Source organism: Coccinella septempunctata, chromosome 6 (assembly GCF_907165205.1).
Source record: "Coccinella septempunctata chromosome 6, icCocSept1.1, whole genome shotgun sequence".
Lineage (NCBI taxonomy): Eukaryota > Metazoa > Arthropoda > Insecta > Coleoptera > Coccinellidae > Coccinella > Coccinella septempunctata.
This window is the reverse complement of record NC_058194.1, coordinates 1133596-1149065: the sequence shown is the minus strand read 5'-3', so window position 1 is coordinate 1149065 and position 15470 is coordinate 1133596. Positions and strand designations below refer to the sequence as shown.

Genomic DNA, 15470 nt, shown 5'->3' with positions numbered 1-15470 from the left:
CCTTGTCTGACGGACCCCATCTCCCAGAAGACTAAGACCATCATACAGGTATTCAGGCTCGCGGGACCTCAACACCTTGAACCCCAGTAAAAGAAGATGCCAAATTCGACGTTGTTTGATGGGTAGCAATCCCATATTTTGCCTGAATTGACTTATAATAATAATAATAATAATCCTTTCAGACATTTGAAAAAAATGTATAGGACACGTACAAGAAGAATATAACTCGATAGATTGAGAGAAAAATAAACTAATCAATCAAAATTTATACAAAAAAAAATCAGGTATGCTATAGAAACATTTATCAAGCAGTAATGATTTAACATGATTTTTGAATTGCCTATCGTTCATAATTCTATAAGAGTTGGGCAATTTATTATAAAGTTTGATGCCTGTGAATGATGGTGACAATTCATACTTGGCAGTGTTATGTTTTGGTATGCACAGTATTTCCTTATGTCTCGTCTCATATTCATGGAAGTCGGAACACTTATTCAAATGATTCAAATTAGAACGTATATATAAAAGACACTGTAAGATGTAAATACAGGGGAAAGTCAAAATCTTATGTTCCTTGAAAACTGGTCTACATGAATCCTGAGGTCTTAAGTTGAAAATAAGTCGGATTGTTTTTTTCTGGGCCCTGAACGCCCTAATGCTATTTGTTGAGTTACCCCATAACACAACATTATAACTCAAATGGCTGTAAACCATACTGTAATAAATACCCAGCAAAGCATCAGCTGGAAGTGCACTCTTTAGTCGCAATATTGCATAGTATGAACTGTTGATTTTTTTACAAATGTGATCGATATGATCATGCCATCTCAAATGTGAGTCCAAATACAAGCCCAGAAATTTCACACATTCCGTTGACTGCAAATTACCATTCAGGTTTACAATAACAAAAGGTTCAGAAGCTTGGTCACGAATTTGAAATTTAACTATTTGGGTTTTATTAAAGTTAACTATTAATGAGTTTTTGTGACACCAATCAATGAAGCTCTGAATTACAATTTCACAGAGTGATTTAAGTTCCATTAAACTAATTGCTTTGATTGCTACGGAAGTGTCGTCGGCAAAAAGAATTATTATAGAAGCAATAATATAATCAGGCAACTCATTAATGAAGAGTATAAAGAGCAGCGGTCCAAGAACCGATCCTTGAGGTACGCCTAGATCAGACTCATATTCTTGAGATTCATAGTTGTTGATTTGAACATAATTTTTTCTATTAGTAAGATAACTGTTGATCCAGTCCAGAAATATACCCCGGAAACCTATTTGGTACAACTTGTCTAAGATGAAATGGTGATTAAGGCAGTCGAAGGCCCGCGAAAGGTCAAAGAACAGGCCGGCGACGTAGGAACCACTGTCCAAGCACTCATAGACGTACTCCACAAATTCACAGCTCGCGGTCTGGGTGGATCGACCAATTCTGAAGCCATGCTGCCTACTAGTTAGGATGGAAAACTGAGACAAGTAATCATGCATTCGCTTATATACAATTCTTTCGAACACCTTGGAAAGCTGACTAAGTATGGAGATTGGTCTATAATTCGCTATGTTATCGATGTCGTCTTTCTTATGGATAGGTAAAACCCTAGCTAACTTAAGGGCAGATGGAAAAAGGCCTGTGGAAATCGATTCGTTCACGAGATCGGAGAAATATTCCGCAATTAGAGGGGAGATTGATTTTAAAATTCTGGCAGATATTCCGTCATGACCAGTGCTACTACTATTCTTTAAACTGACAATGGTGTTGCAAACTTCATCTGGCAGTACAGGAAAGAAAAAAAAATTATGATTCATCAATTTGTGAGTGGTACACTTGTTTGACATAGAGTTACCATAATAGTTGCTCAGCGCCAGCCTGTTCACCTGACTAAAGTAATTCACGAATGCATCAGCCACTTCCTGAGGGGAAGATAGCTTTTTATCGTCGAGGGTTAGTGTAATATGTTTCCGAGTACTAACTGTGCCGTGTTCATGCTTAACCAGTTTCCAAACTGCTTTGTTAGTATTTGCAGATTCTAAAATGAAATTTCTGTTATACTCAATTTTCGTATCTTTGACCAGCCGAACGTAATCAGACTTGGCTTTTCGGTATTGAACATTAACCCTGGGCGTATTTAAATTTAGAGCCAACCAGTGCAAATTACGTAAATGGTCTCTGGCTTGAAGCAACCGATGGTTAACCCACTGTGGTCTTCTTGATAAATTCGAGTTCAATTTTTTCAAAGGACAAGCAATCTCAATTTTGGATTTCAATATATCGATAAAATTTCGGAATTTTTGATCAACGGTTACAGAGTGAATACTATTCAAATCAATGTTGGAAATCAATGAATTGAGTTCATTGAGATTATTTTGAGAAACCATTCTGATTGTTTTAATCTCCCTATTGGTTTTCTCTACTGGGCGATTGACGTATTCAAGGACCACTGCTCTGTGATCGCTAATAAATGGTTCAACAACTGTAACACTCACAAGAGACTTATCAGTATTAGTTACAATATAATCAACTTTGCTGGAAGATGTTATCCCATGCTTATTTGTGAAAACTCTTGTGGGCTCTGAGGAGCCAACGAATAGGTTCAGACTAATGAATAAATCCTCGAGCAGCTGACGTGATAAATCCCCATCGTCCAGGTAATTCACGTTTAAATCACCACATAAGAACACTATTCCATACTTCGAGATACAGTAATTCAGTACATACTGTAGGATATTCAAAAATAAATGAATATTGCCAGTTGGGGGACGATAAACACTGATAACGCAGAATGATGACATACCGAAATTATACTTAACCCCGCACATTTCACAGTGCATTTCAACTGAAAACTTATCAATGTTCAATTGCTCAACTTGAAGTTCGGAAAGCACATAAATTGCACATCCTCCATGTATTCGAGAGCCCCTAGAGTAATAGGCACCGATCTTGTATCCTGGGATGGACATGTGAGGAATCTGCTCCGGTGAGCACCAATGTTCGGCCACGCTGACGAAGTCAGGTTTCATAGAACCAAGAGACATCTCCAAAGTAGTGAACTTGTTAGAAATACTGGATTATTTTCAGTCTTGTAGATGTTTGAATGTCGAAAGAATTGTTAGAATTCACAAACTTGTAGGTTCTGCTCGGCGCCGACTTAAAAAAAATTTGTTCACTGTAACACCTTCGGGCCAGAAAGTGGGATCATTCAATTGGGATACATATTCTGAGGGAAAACTCAACTTGAAAGAAGAATAAATGTCAGGTTGTTTCGACTTTAGTTGTTCGCATATGAAGTTCGGAATAGACCCGTTAAGAAATTTATTTATATCATCGACTGTAGTTGATGGATCAAGACGAGAGACATGAATATGGGATAGATATTTTTTGGGTGCACTGATAAGAGTAGTAGTCTTAGATGATCCAATTATGAGACTACTGCGTTTTCTTTGTTTATGAACATCAGAAGGTATTTCGTGTCGGTTTTGAATCGACTTCTTCCTTTTAGATTTAACAGTTGTCCATTCTGAAGCACCGACCTTATCCTGGGATCCTACATTTTTATTCACAATTCGAGGAGCCCCTTCATCAAGTCGAGACGACTCCGTAGAAACATCAACAGACAGTTCGACGCCCCCTGAATTTGGTTCCGTGTGTTTCATACTCTTATCATCGAGGGAATTCCGGTCGGCTGTTATCACAGATGTAGTATTGTTATTGATCTTTTTTAAAGATTGAATTTCCTCGATAAGTGCGTTCATTTGAGCATTCTGCGAAATTATTATGCTTTTCAAATTCGCTATTTCAGAATACAGCGGATGAAGAGCCTCCTGAATTGCTCCTTTAATAAAGGCATTTATTGGAGTACCCATTTCGGATGAATCACCTCGAAGAGCCGCGGATCCCGAAGAAGTTTCACACCGATCACAGATCCAATTGGTTATGGGTCCATCCTCAAGCATTTTATTGAAATTTTCCACAGATACATTCACACACTTGATATGAAAACTACTTGTACAAATCTTGCAATCGATAGGATCGTCATACCTATCAATCTTGAGAGAACATTGAGAGCAAGTTATACCTCGTACTCGCGACATGACGGCGGAACGCATAATGCGATATGATCAAATTTCCTTAAGTTGTAGACAAATCGTACACCTGCATTTTGTAACCGCTCCAGATTCATCAGCTATGTGTTTGTGAGACCCATATAGGCTACGTCAGCATAATCGAAACCCTGGTTTCGAAGGGCAAGAAGTTCTTTAAAAGTCGGAGTTGATGCAAGATACAGAAGACTCTTGAACTGATAGAAGCAATCTGATTATTCCAGGATAGAGTTTCGTCCAATAAGATACCAAGGTTTCCAACCTCATTGGAGTAGGGAACAACAGCATCGTTGAGGACAATTTTATTATTTACTTTGTCGATCAAACCCAAGTTTCGTTTAGTACCGATAATGATCGACTTAGTTTTGGTAGTATTTAGAGTCAGACCTAAGCTCTCAGCGACGACAGACAGTCGTAAGAGATTCCTGTTTAAATTTTCGATACTAGCCGAGAAATCTTCAACGGAAGTGTGGATATATATTTGTAGGTCATCTGCGAAAAGGTGAAATTTAATGTCCAAGGAATCAGTCAGTGAGGAGACGTAAATAGAGAATAAAAGAGGACCCAACACGCTCCCCTGCGGAACAGCTGAAAAAACAGTCACCCAATCAGAGGAGCCGCCACCTATCTCAACGGATATTTTGCGATCCTTCAGATAAGAGTAGAAGAAGGCTATGGTATGCTCAGCAAAACCCAGCAGACGCAGCCTGGCCAAAAGTATATCGAAGTCGAGAGAGTCGAAGGCCTTACTAAATAAAGTCTAAGAGAACTAAAACAGTGAGTAGTTTATTATCCATGGCCACGCTGATATCATCAGTTATTTTAGTAAGGGCAGTTGTCGTGCTGCGTTTTTGGCGAAACCCCGACTGGTAGCAATTATGAAGATTATTTTTATTCAAATAGTTAATAATTTGGCCTTTAATGATCTTTTCAAAAATTTTAGATAGAGTAGGGAGTATGGAAATGGGTCTAAAGTCCCCTGGACTCGTGGGATTTTGGCACTTAGGTATGGGAATGATTTTAGCATATTTCCATGCACTAGGAAAAATGCCAGTTTGAAGTGAAATATTGTAGATATGTGAGAGCACAGGAAGAATCTCATTCGCAATGGGCCTCAGAAGGCCCACTCCAATACCATCGGAACCAACCGACCCTGAACCAACCTCTCCCAGAGCAGACTTAACATCGTCTTCATTAATGGGTACAAAATCGAACACACTACCTGGTGGAGAACATGAGCTTAACTTCATCAATGTATTTGTCTTAATACTTTCATTAATCCTAGTACCAGAAGTCGCAAAATGCCGGGCAAGCAGAGAGGGATCAAAATTTGCACAAGGTGGGCTGTGCCTCTCGCCCACCCCAACTGAGCGCAAAGTCTGCCAGACCTTCCTTGGTGGTGCGCCATTAAGATTTTCGTGGAGATAATCTCTCTTTGCACTCCTGCACATCCGATTGCAAGTGTTCCTCGCAGTACGATAGTGTTCCCTATTTACTTCGGTAGGATTCGCGATGTAGGAGGCCTTCAACCTGTCACGACATTTCATTGCATTCTTGATTTCTTCAGTTAACCAGGGGCATGGAGAATGTCTAACCTTAATGAGTTTCAGGGGCGCTAATTCGTCGTAGATTTTTAATATTAATTCATTAAAAATAGCCACCTTTGCATCCAAAGTAGGAGCTTGATAAACCGATTCCCAATCAGCAGCCCTCGCAGTTTGAACCAGCCTCGCCAGTTCGACACCTCCCAAATTCCGACATTTAATAACTCGAGGCTTAGGTTTAGGGCATTTGAGTTTAAATCCAGCAAACCAAGTCATGACGAGAAAATTGATAAGCATGCTGCTGTCCACTGGCAACCACTCTGTTAGGTATAGACGTTATAAACAAGTCGAGTAACGTATCACAGGTAGCACTGTGATGCGTGGGCCTGTTATTCACTAGTTTTAGGTTATAGGATTCCAATATGTTCCTCATCGCCCTCGAACGGGCAGAATTCTGAATCATGCAATTATTCATGTCCCCCATCATGATCACATCCGAATAACAAGCAAAAATTTCGTCCAATACAAACTCCAACTCACCAAAATAGTCGTGCATTGGAGGGGAATAAAGGACGCCAATACAACACTTTCTATGAAAATTTATTTCAATAAAAAGGTACTCCAATGCAGGTACCGTCCCCGAGCAGTAATGTTTTATTATTTTGCAAGGGATATTTTCCCTCACATAAATTGCAACTCCACCGCCACGACGGAGATCTCAATCATTCCTCAACAAGACATATCCAGGTAAGCCAACAAAAGATGAACCAATACTATCCTTGAGCCAGGTCTCACTGACAAGTATGAGGTGATATTTATTGTGCGAGAAAGTATTGACTAGATCACAATGGTGGGCAATCAAGCTTTGCGCATTAATATGGCAGATAAGTAAGTTATTCGGAGACATATCGGTAAGTGCATCACACTCAGTGTCAGCAATAGTTGAAGAATAGTCAGTATCAACAAGATCAATCAATTCTTCCGCAACATCATCAAAGGATGAAAAATTTGACCGGGGAGAAGGGGGGAGGGTAAAATCTGGAGCAGTTACATTCATCATGAAATTCAACAAAACAACCAAAAAAAAAATACGCTAATTGAGTTCTGAGAAACAGAGCAAAAAAAAGAAAGAAAAGACCCCACAAACCACTCGAACAAAAAGAAACAAGAGAAACAGCAGATTACACACGCCAAATGAAATCTCTCACACCCCGAAAGAATCAACTACACAGCAATCTTCACCTGCTTACTTCTCGTCTGTCTTTGAGAGCCTTGTAAAGTCGAAGCAGCCTCAACTTCTGCAGTGCGTTTCAAGTCAGGAATCTGCAGTGATGACGAAATCATAATCTTCCGGTCACCCAAAGCCACATGTACTGAACCATTCTGTGTCCACACTTTTCCGGGGCCAAACACCTCTCTGCACTCCTTGAACAAGTCCTGTCTTTGTTTGGTGAGAAATTCAGTGATCAAGGTCCTGGTTCCCTTCAATCTACTCTTCATTGACCAAATTAGATGTTTATATTTATATTTACTGAATTTAACTAATAGGGGCCTCGGACTTCCTCTCCTTCTTCCTCCGGCCCTGCCCAATCGGTGTACATCCTCAACACACTCTTCAGTAGGGGGACCATCACCGAGTCTGAGTTTCAAGAAGACACCCTTCATCAGCAAGCTAAGGTCCTCGTTCTCCTCCTCCTTCAAGCCATGTATTAAAATGTAATTTCTTCTTGATTCATTTTCCAGGGCATCCATACGATTATCAATATTGATGAAAAGTTTTTTGATGTGAGATAAGGAGGACGACATTTGGTCTCTGAAAGAGGAAAAATCCTTGTTCAGAGCATCCAGACTCGGAGGCTTGTCTGGTGCGCACGGAAGTTGCTCCAACCTTGAATTAAACGCAGCAATGGAATCGTCGAAATGCTTTTCAAGCCTCTTGAACTCAACGATTCAATCCATTTCACAGTGATGATATCCGATGAACTCACAGTCAATAATTATTTCACGGAAAGCGAGAGTGATAGTATCCGATGAACACTTAATGTTTACATCAACTTTTTCGCTTCAGAAACGAGCACTGTTTATATTTATGATGTGGAGCACGCATATTTTTGACAAAAGTGTCCAATATACAGGTACTCTCAGGACGAATCACAAATGAACACCAGTCTGCAGTATGAAGTAGGTATAATTTATGTTTATTTCGAGGGTGTAGAAAATACAATGAGCATCTACGCGATAACGCGTCTCATTTCTCGAACGTTCAAACCAAACCAAAAATGATAGTACTGATTTTTGTGGTGTAAAATATTTATCCATAACAGTTACCAGCTCCACGAATGATTTTGTTTCAGGCAAGTGCGGACTGCACATGTTGAACATCAGCTTATACGCCTCTTCATCCAGCATATTTAATAAAATCGATCTTCTTTTCTTATCATCGGTCAATTCATTTGCATCGAAGTAATTCTGCAATCGGGCTTTGTATATATTCCAATCTGAAATATTCAGTTGAAATTCCCGTAGTTGACCAATGATGTTACGTGTAGATTGTCGTATTCCTGCTGCGAACTTTTGGGGTTTTAAAAAGGTTCTTCTGACACCAGGTGGCTTTTTAGAGAAGACACCAAAACTCGTCGAATGGTCGTTGGAATTGAAACTGTGCACTTAACTTGATTTATTTACTGGTTATGGTTACAGGTCACTTTTACACTTAACTGGTACTTATTTAGTTAAAACAGAACATAGAGCTACTATACGTGTGGTATGATTACTTAAGCGGAACTAACGTTCTATACGACAGTCTGGGCGGAACTGCCTCGCAGTTTGAGGAAGTCTCTTTTATATTATTTTAATATTGCTTATTCAGCAATGTTATTTTTAGTAACAATAATGGGATTTTTTGTATACAACACTTCTGGGGGTATTTAAAATTTTTGTGCTTTCTTAATTTAACAAAAATTTGTAAATATGAAATAATGAAGATTGAATTTATACAATACAAAATATTCATAGAGTCAAGTACTGAATTAATTTCTTGATATTTTTATGTTCTTGAGTCTTTGTGATCTTCTTAATGATTTTAGTGATTGACTCTCATCATTTAAATCGGATTCAGTTGATTCAAATTTATCGTTTTTAAATGAATCACTGAATTCATGAGTAGGTTTTTGACTACAATTATTAAATATTTGGAGACAAGGAAGGCATCTTTCATTGCTGCTATCTGATTTGCAACATTTTCTGAATAAGTCGATGAATTTGAAGCATTTCAAACATTTGTAAATTATAATTGAAATTATTATAAAAGCAATTATCAACAATATGGTTGTGAACCAATTCGTATGTTTGATTATAAATGGTTTATTCAATTGGTTCTGTAGTTGTTCATCGAATTCTGATAATTTATGTTTGGCATATTTCAATTCTCTAAGATCTAAATTGCTCAATTTTAATGGTTCTAGTTTTACTGCTTCTATTGTGAGATTTTTCTTTAAGTTTTTACAACAATCGTCTTCATTAATATCTGTGAATGGCAAAATATTCATCAGTTCACTTATGCCAATTTGTCCTTGAACTTCTAGAATTACTGTTTTTGTAAATGCTTTACACTTTGGATTTAATTCAAATAAGCCTATTTGAGAGATTTGTTCAACTCTTGTGGATTTATCATCGCACACAATTGATAGTTGTGTTGGATAAGATAAACTATAAAACCATTGATTATTTCTTAATTTATGCCAAATTTCTAGTTCTGCAATGAAATTATGGATTTTGCAAGTTTTCGGAATTACATCAACTCTTTCATTGAATAATATTATTTCACATTGATTATTGTTGTTTGTCTTCCTCATAGTATATAAATGTCTGCACAAATAATTATTTGGAAGTGTTTCGAAACATTTATCTAAAGTATTCAAATTAAAGTAATTGGTTTTTTCTCTCGAAATCACAATATAAGGTGTACTTGGTTCAATATATGAAAATAACATTGGATCTTCATGATGAGGTACTGGTGCTGATAATATTTCATAAATTTCATATTTTCCTTTAGTAACAATTGGAACATTGAACGATAATACTAATAATCCTTTGTTAATGAATGATTTCATTTCTAGCAATTTGTAAAAGATAAAAATATTTTCAACGCTCAATGGCAATGGGAGGTCTTGCTTCGTAGAAATTTTATGCAATTCGGAATAAAGAGTTTCTGGTGGTAAAATATTGTAACTGATGATATTATTTGAAATAAGAGAAATATCATTCACGTATTCATTCAACTGATTGGTTAACTCATCTGTCATCTCGATAAGTAAAATAATGTGGTTGGATAATCCTATTTCGACTTCAAAACTGTTTTTAATAGTTATCATATCTTGTAGAAATTTATTGAAACTTTTCAAATTTTTATTTAGAATATTAATATTTTCATTCATTCTAGTGAGTGAATTATTGAAATTAGTTATGGTATCGGAAATAACATTAACTTGCTGTTGCATTAAAACTTCGGTTTGTTTTTCATTATTAATTAACGAGTTTATGGAATCAGAATAAAATTGTGCATCGTCACTGTCTGGGTTTCCAAATAACCATTTAATTCCCGTGCCAACGGCATTCATTAATCCTCTTCGTTTTCTTCTAGATATAACATTGATTTTATGAGTAATTATATTGAAAGATTTTTGAATAGTTTCCAACTTTTTTTGAAAATATTTCATTTGATTAGAACATTCATTAGCCAATTGATCGTTAATTGCGATGTGACACGTACTGAGTGTTATTGAATAGAAATCTTTAATTACTTGTACTTTCTCCTCTATATGTGTAAGGTTAATATAGGATAAAAGAGTGAAATGTTCATTAGATATTTTTGCTAAGCCTAAGTTATGAAATATGATTCCTGAGGATGAAGGAATTGGAGTTACTTTATATTCGGTTGCTAGGCCCTGGGTCATCAATAGAAGGGTCGTTAATGGTAATATCTTGATTATGTCCATTTTGGGAATTTTCGTCTTCTGAAATTATATTAAAGGGTTTCAGTTGATTGAAGTGATAAGTTTTTAATTTGTTTTTATCGATTTCAATAGTGGCGGTTTCATTATCATGAATTTGAATTATTTTGAAAGGTCCTTTGAAATGTTTGGATAATTTTTGACTGGTTTGTTTTGCTCTGGAATCTTGAATTATTACTAGATCATTCTCTTTGAATATGTACGTACGATTATGTGTTTTGTCATAATAAGTTTTTGATTTTTCTTTCGACTTTATTATGTTTTCCTTTGCTGCATCTCTGGCAATTTTCAATTTTTCGCAATTGAATTCGCTAAATCTGAGTAATGAGGTTTTTCAGAAGGTTTTCGAATGGAGTTAGGTATTCTTGATTTTTGTCCAAATACTAATTCATAGGGTGTTACTCCTGTGCTTTTATGTATGTTCGTGTTATAGGAATATGCTGCTAAGTTAAGAAATTCATCCCAATTATTTTGATCCTTGTTTACGTAACATCTCAAATAATCTTTGAACGTTAAATGAGTTCTCTCGAGTGATCCGTTTGTTTGTGGGTGATATGGGGTGGTTAATTTGTGTTTTATTTCTAGCATTCTATTCAATTCTTTCAATGTCTTGGATGTGAATTCAACTCCTTGATCTGATAATATTTTTTCTGGGAAGCCAAAATTAGTACAGAATTTTAAAAAGTGAATTGCTACGTTTTCTGCATCATGATTAGACATTGCATATAATTGAATATATTTCGTTAAATCATCTTGAAGAGTTAGAATAAATCTGTTGCCGTTTTGAGATACTGGTAGAGGACCAACTATGTCCATTTCAATTTGTTCACAAAATTTTGATGAGGTTGTCGTTATTTGCATTGGGCTTTTACTTATTATTTCTAAAATCGGTTTTCGATAATTGACATGTTTGACAATTTCTGATATAATTTCTTATATCTTCTTTCATATTATCCCAATAAAAATTTTCCTTGATTTTATGATACGTTCTTTCAAATCCTTGATGTCCTGATAATGGTGAATCATGATAGTCAAATAATATTTGTTTGATCATATTTTTGTCTGTTATTGGCATTCTATCTTCTTCTAATATGTTATATTTGAAATCACGGAATAAGTAGAATAGAAGGCTGTTGAAAGTATCTTTTCTGATCAAGTCATTATTCTTGGGAATATCAGTTATTACAAACTTAGAACAATTGTTGAATTTTAATAAGGCTTTCAAGTTATATAGGGTTTCAAATAATGTTTCGTATGTTGTGGATTCTGTGACGTCATCTTTGATGAATATCACATAGATTATTTGTTCTGGTAGTTTTTTGAGACTTACTTCTGCAATTCGATTATTTTGAGGAATTATATTCGGAAAATGTTTGTACACGTAATCGGAGTATTCATTTCTTTCTGATTTGTCTGTTGAAAATGGAATTACTAAATTACGAATTCAGAGGTTTCTTTATCATTTTCGGTTCTGGAATATTCAAGTTCATCTGATGACGTTTAAAATCATTGAATGTGAAATTTTCTGTTTCGTCACACCTCTCCTCAATAGAGTTCACATTATAACCTGGAATTCTACTTAAAAAGTCGGCGTTTTTATTTTCTTTACCCTTTTTGTATTTTATTTCGAAATTGTAATCCATTAATATTGTTTGCCATCGTGCTAATCGTCCTGAAGGATCCGAACAATTTTTTAGATAAATTAAAGGTTTATGGTCCGTATAGATTTGAATATTACTGGTTCCAAATAAATATGGTCTGAAATGTTTGCAAGAGTCAACGATTGCTAATAGTTCTTTTTCAGTGGTTGAATAATTTTTTTCCGTATTCGATAATGTTCTTGAATAATAGGCAATTGGTAAATCTTTTCCATGTTTTCCTTGCGAAAGAACTGAGCCTATAGCTTCATTTGATGCGTCTGTTGTTAAAATAAAAGGTTTAGAAAAATCTGGGTAAATTAATAATGAATCGGTTGTTATTATGTTCTTCAGTTCAGAAAAAGCTTTCTGTTGTGATTATTATTATTATTATTATTAATTATTATTAACAGGGATAAGAGTTTAGGCAATGCCTATAAACTCACAAAAAAAAAGAAACAAAATAATCCAGAATAAATCAAAACCAGAACATGAAAAAAAAAAAAACTACAAATTAAGGTTCCTATCACTTAAATGCCAACTGTCAAAATTGTTTTTAAATGAGTTCACTGACACTGACTCGACCACAACAGGAGGTAACGCGTTCCACACATCAAATATCCGGTTTGACAAAAAGTTTTGCCTCTGCACTGTCTTGAAGTTTTCTTTGCGGAGCTTGAAAGCATGGCCCTGCAAACGGCCATCCGTGTTCAACGTGAAGAGGTTGCGCAGAGTAACACCAAAAAGATCGTTTACCGCTCGATAAGTAGTGATGAGGTCACCACGAGTCCTCCGCTCCATAAAAGTTGGTAGGTTCATTATAGAGAGTCTTTCACTATATGACGGGCGCGAGATTCCGTATGGGAGACGCGTTGCACGACGCTGGAGACCCTCGAGCAGTGATGAATCGCGGCACAACGTCGGACTCCAAACAGGCCCGGCGAACTCCATAATAGGTCGCACATAAGTTCGGTATATAGCCGCGCACGTTAAGGGATCACACCTGCCAAATGCTTTTTGGATCAGAAATAAGGATTTTTTGGCTTTGCTGACAGCATGGAGGATGTGGTCCGACCAACTCAGGTTATCCGTCACAATTACACCCAAATCACAATGGCTGTTGGAAACAGGAATAACAACTCCATAACTGATTCTCCCCAATCAAATTTTTGATCTTTCCTCAATAATGATGTAAGAGGTTTCGCAAGTATACCATCGTCGATTTCGCGGTTTTTAATCACACCTTCAGATAAATTATTATGTACTTGAGTCATTATGGGAAAAGTGAAATTTTCGAATTTATGTTCGAGGTCGACTGTGCCTAAGGATAAAATTGGTTGGTTTGGATTTATTCCGTTGAATGAAACAACATTTTCACGATTTAATTTTGTGATATTAGGAATTAATGAATCGTGTTTCACTAAAGACATTGCTGCTCCACTGTCTATTAGAAATTTTATCTTTTTGTTTGGTGAATTTTCGACATTGAATGAAATTATTTGGAGTTCTGCTCCGTAATGATTTATTCGAATGCCTCCATATACTGGCCATGGTCCAACTCTGGGACATTCGACAGAGTTTGACTTTTCGAGTTTAAAGAATCCTTTTCTACTTTATTGACTTTGGGATTTTGAGTATAATTATTTCGATTTTGTCTCTTTCTACAGTTTTCATAAACGTGTCCAGGTATTTTACAATACGTACAAAAGATTCTCTTGAAATTTGGGTTGAATTGATTAGGATTATGATTGGAATTTGCATTATGAATAATACTTGGAGGTTCCTGGCTGAGAATTGTTGTTGTTACGATAAGAGTTTCGACTTGATTGATGGTTGGAATTATTAGACCTTGGTTTTTTGCGACAATTTTGTGTGTTATGGTTTTTCATTTTACAATAAGAACAGTAAAGTCCGGTTGAACTATTCGATTTATTTTTTGTATAATTAAGAATTTTTTCTTCTTGAAGGGCCATATTATAAGCTTCGTTCAAATTGTCGATATCTCGAGCTCTTAACATTTGAGATATTTTCGGTTTGCAATGAATGATAAATCTTCTCAATGCAGTTCTTTGAATTGATTTCTTAATCGCGGTGAATTCGTCTGGTTCGGAAGATAGATATTCAGCTTGGATACATTCATTTTTGATTTTTTCGACTCTTTTGAAGAAATCGGTAATTCCCTCATTCGAATATTGACGAAGTGTTTCTAGTTCTTCATGGCTTTGTGCGACATGGTTTGTTTGACTGTAATACGTTTTCAATTTGGTTTTTAGGGTTGTCCAATCACTTATTTCATCAATATCGATTTCATTTATGACATTTGTGGATAATTGTGATACTACGAATAGAAAAAGACTTGGAATTTGATTTGGTTGAGCCAATGAAAATGCTGAATTTACATTTGTTATAAAAGTGTTGAGTTCCGTCCGGTCGCCATTGAATGTTTTTATGAATTTGAATAGAACAGTTAATGGTAATTCTTCAAATGGTTCGTCGTCACTTAGATTATCATTCGCGGTGCCTGGTTTTTCTCCTTTGAAAGACATTTTGTGCAGTTTTTATATACTTTACAATGTTTCAAAAATTTGACTCACTTTTGGTTGCGGTGTTTGGGTGGGGCCTTCCGTCGAGGTGCCCCTCTGACTTTGCGTCCGGAAGTTCTGGTTGATTGGTGTTGATACCTCTGGCTCTGGCTTTGGCTCTGGCTCTAGGTTACCCTTGGATTGATTCTTTGGTGATCCCTTTCTGGCGATCCCTTGTTGAATTGTGGTGGTCCCTTTTTCTGGTGACCCCTTGTTGCGTTGAGGTGAATATCCGGCGATCCCCTGTTGTCCCTTTGTGGACTGATTATTTCTTGTCCCTCTGGGGTTGTTTTTGTTTTGTTGTCCCTCTTGGGGTTGTCGGGTACCTCTGGGTGATCAACTTTGTAGTTAATCCCTGATCAACTTTCTTTTTGATTGATCCCACTTCTGACACCAAAAATTCGTGTCGTATTCCTGCTGCGAACTTTTGGATTTTTAAAAAGGTTCTTCTGACACCAGGTGGCTTTTTAGAGAAGACACCAAAACTCGTCGAATGGTCGTTGGAATTGAAACTGTGCACTTAACTTAACTTGATTTATTTACTGGTTATGGTTACAGGTCACTTTTACACTTAACTGGTACTTATTTAGT

The 15470-nt window shown here is 36.4% G+C and overlaps 1 long non-coding RNA gene across 1 annotated transcript; it reads right to left on the bottom strand.

Moving 5' to 3' along the window:
• Nucleotides 1-10502: 10502 nt before the first annotated feature.
• Nucleotides 10503-14928, bottom strand: LOC123315872. The gene is made up of 2 exons (XR_006538009.1): nt 14892-14928; nt 10503-10663 (listed from the first exon to the last, which is right to left on the bottom strand). It is a non-coding gene; the product is annotated as an uncharacterized LOC123315872 (long non-coding RNA).
• Nucleotides 14929-15470: the final 542 nt, after the last annotated feature.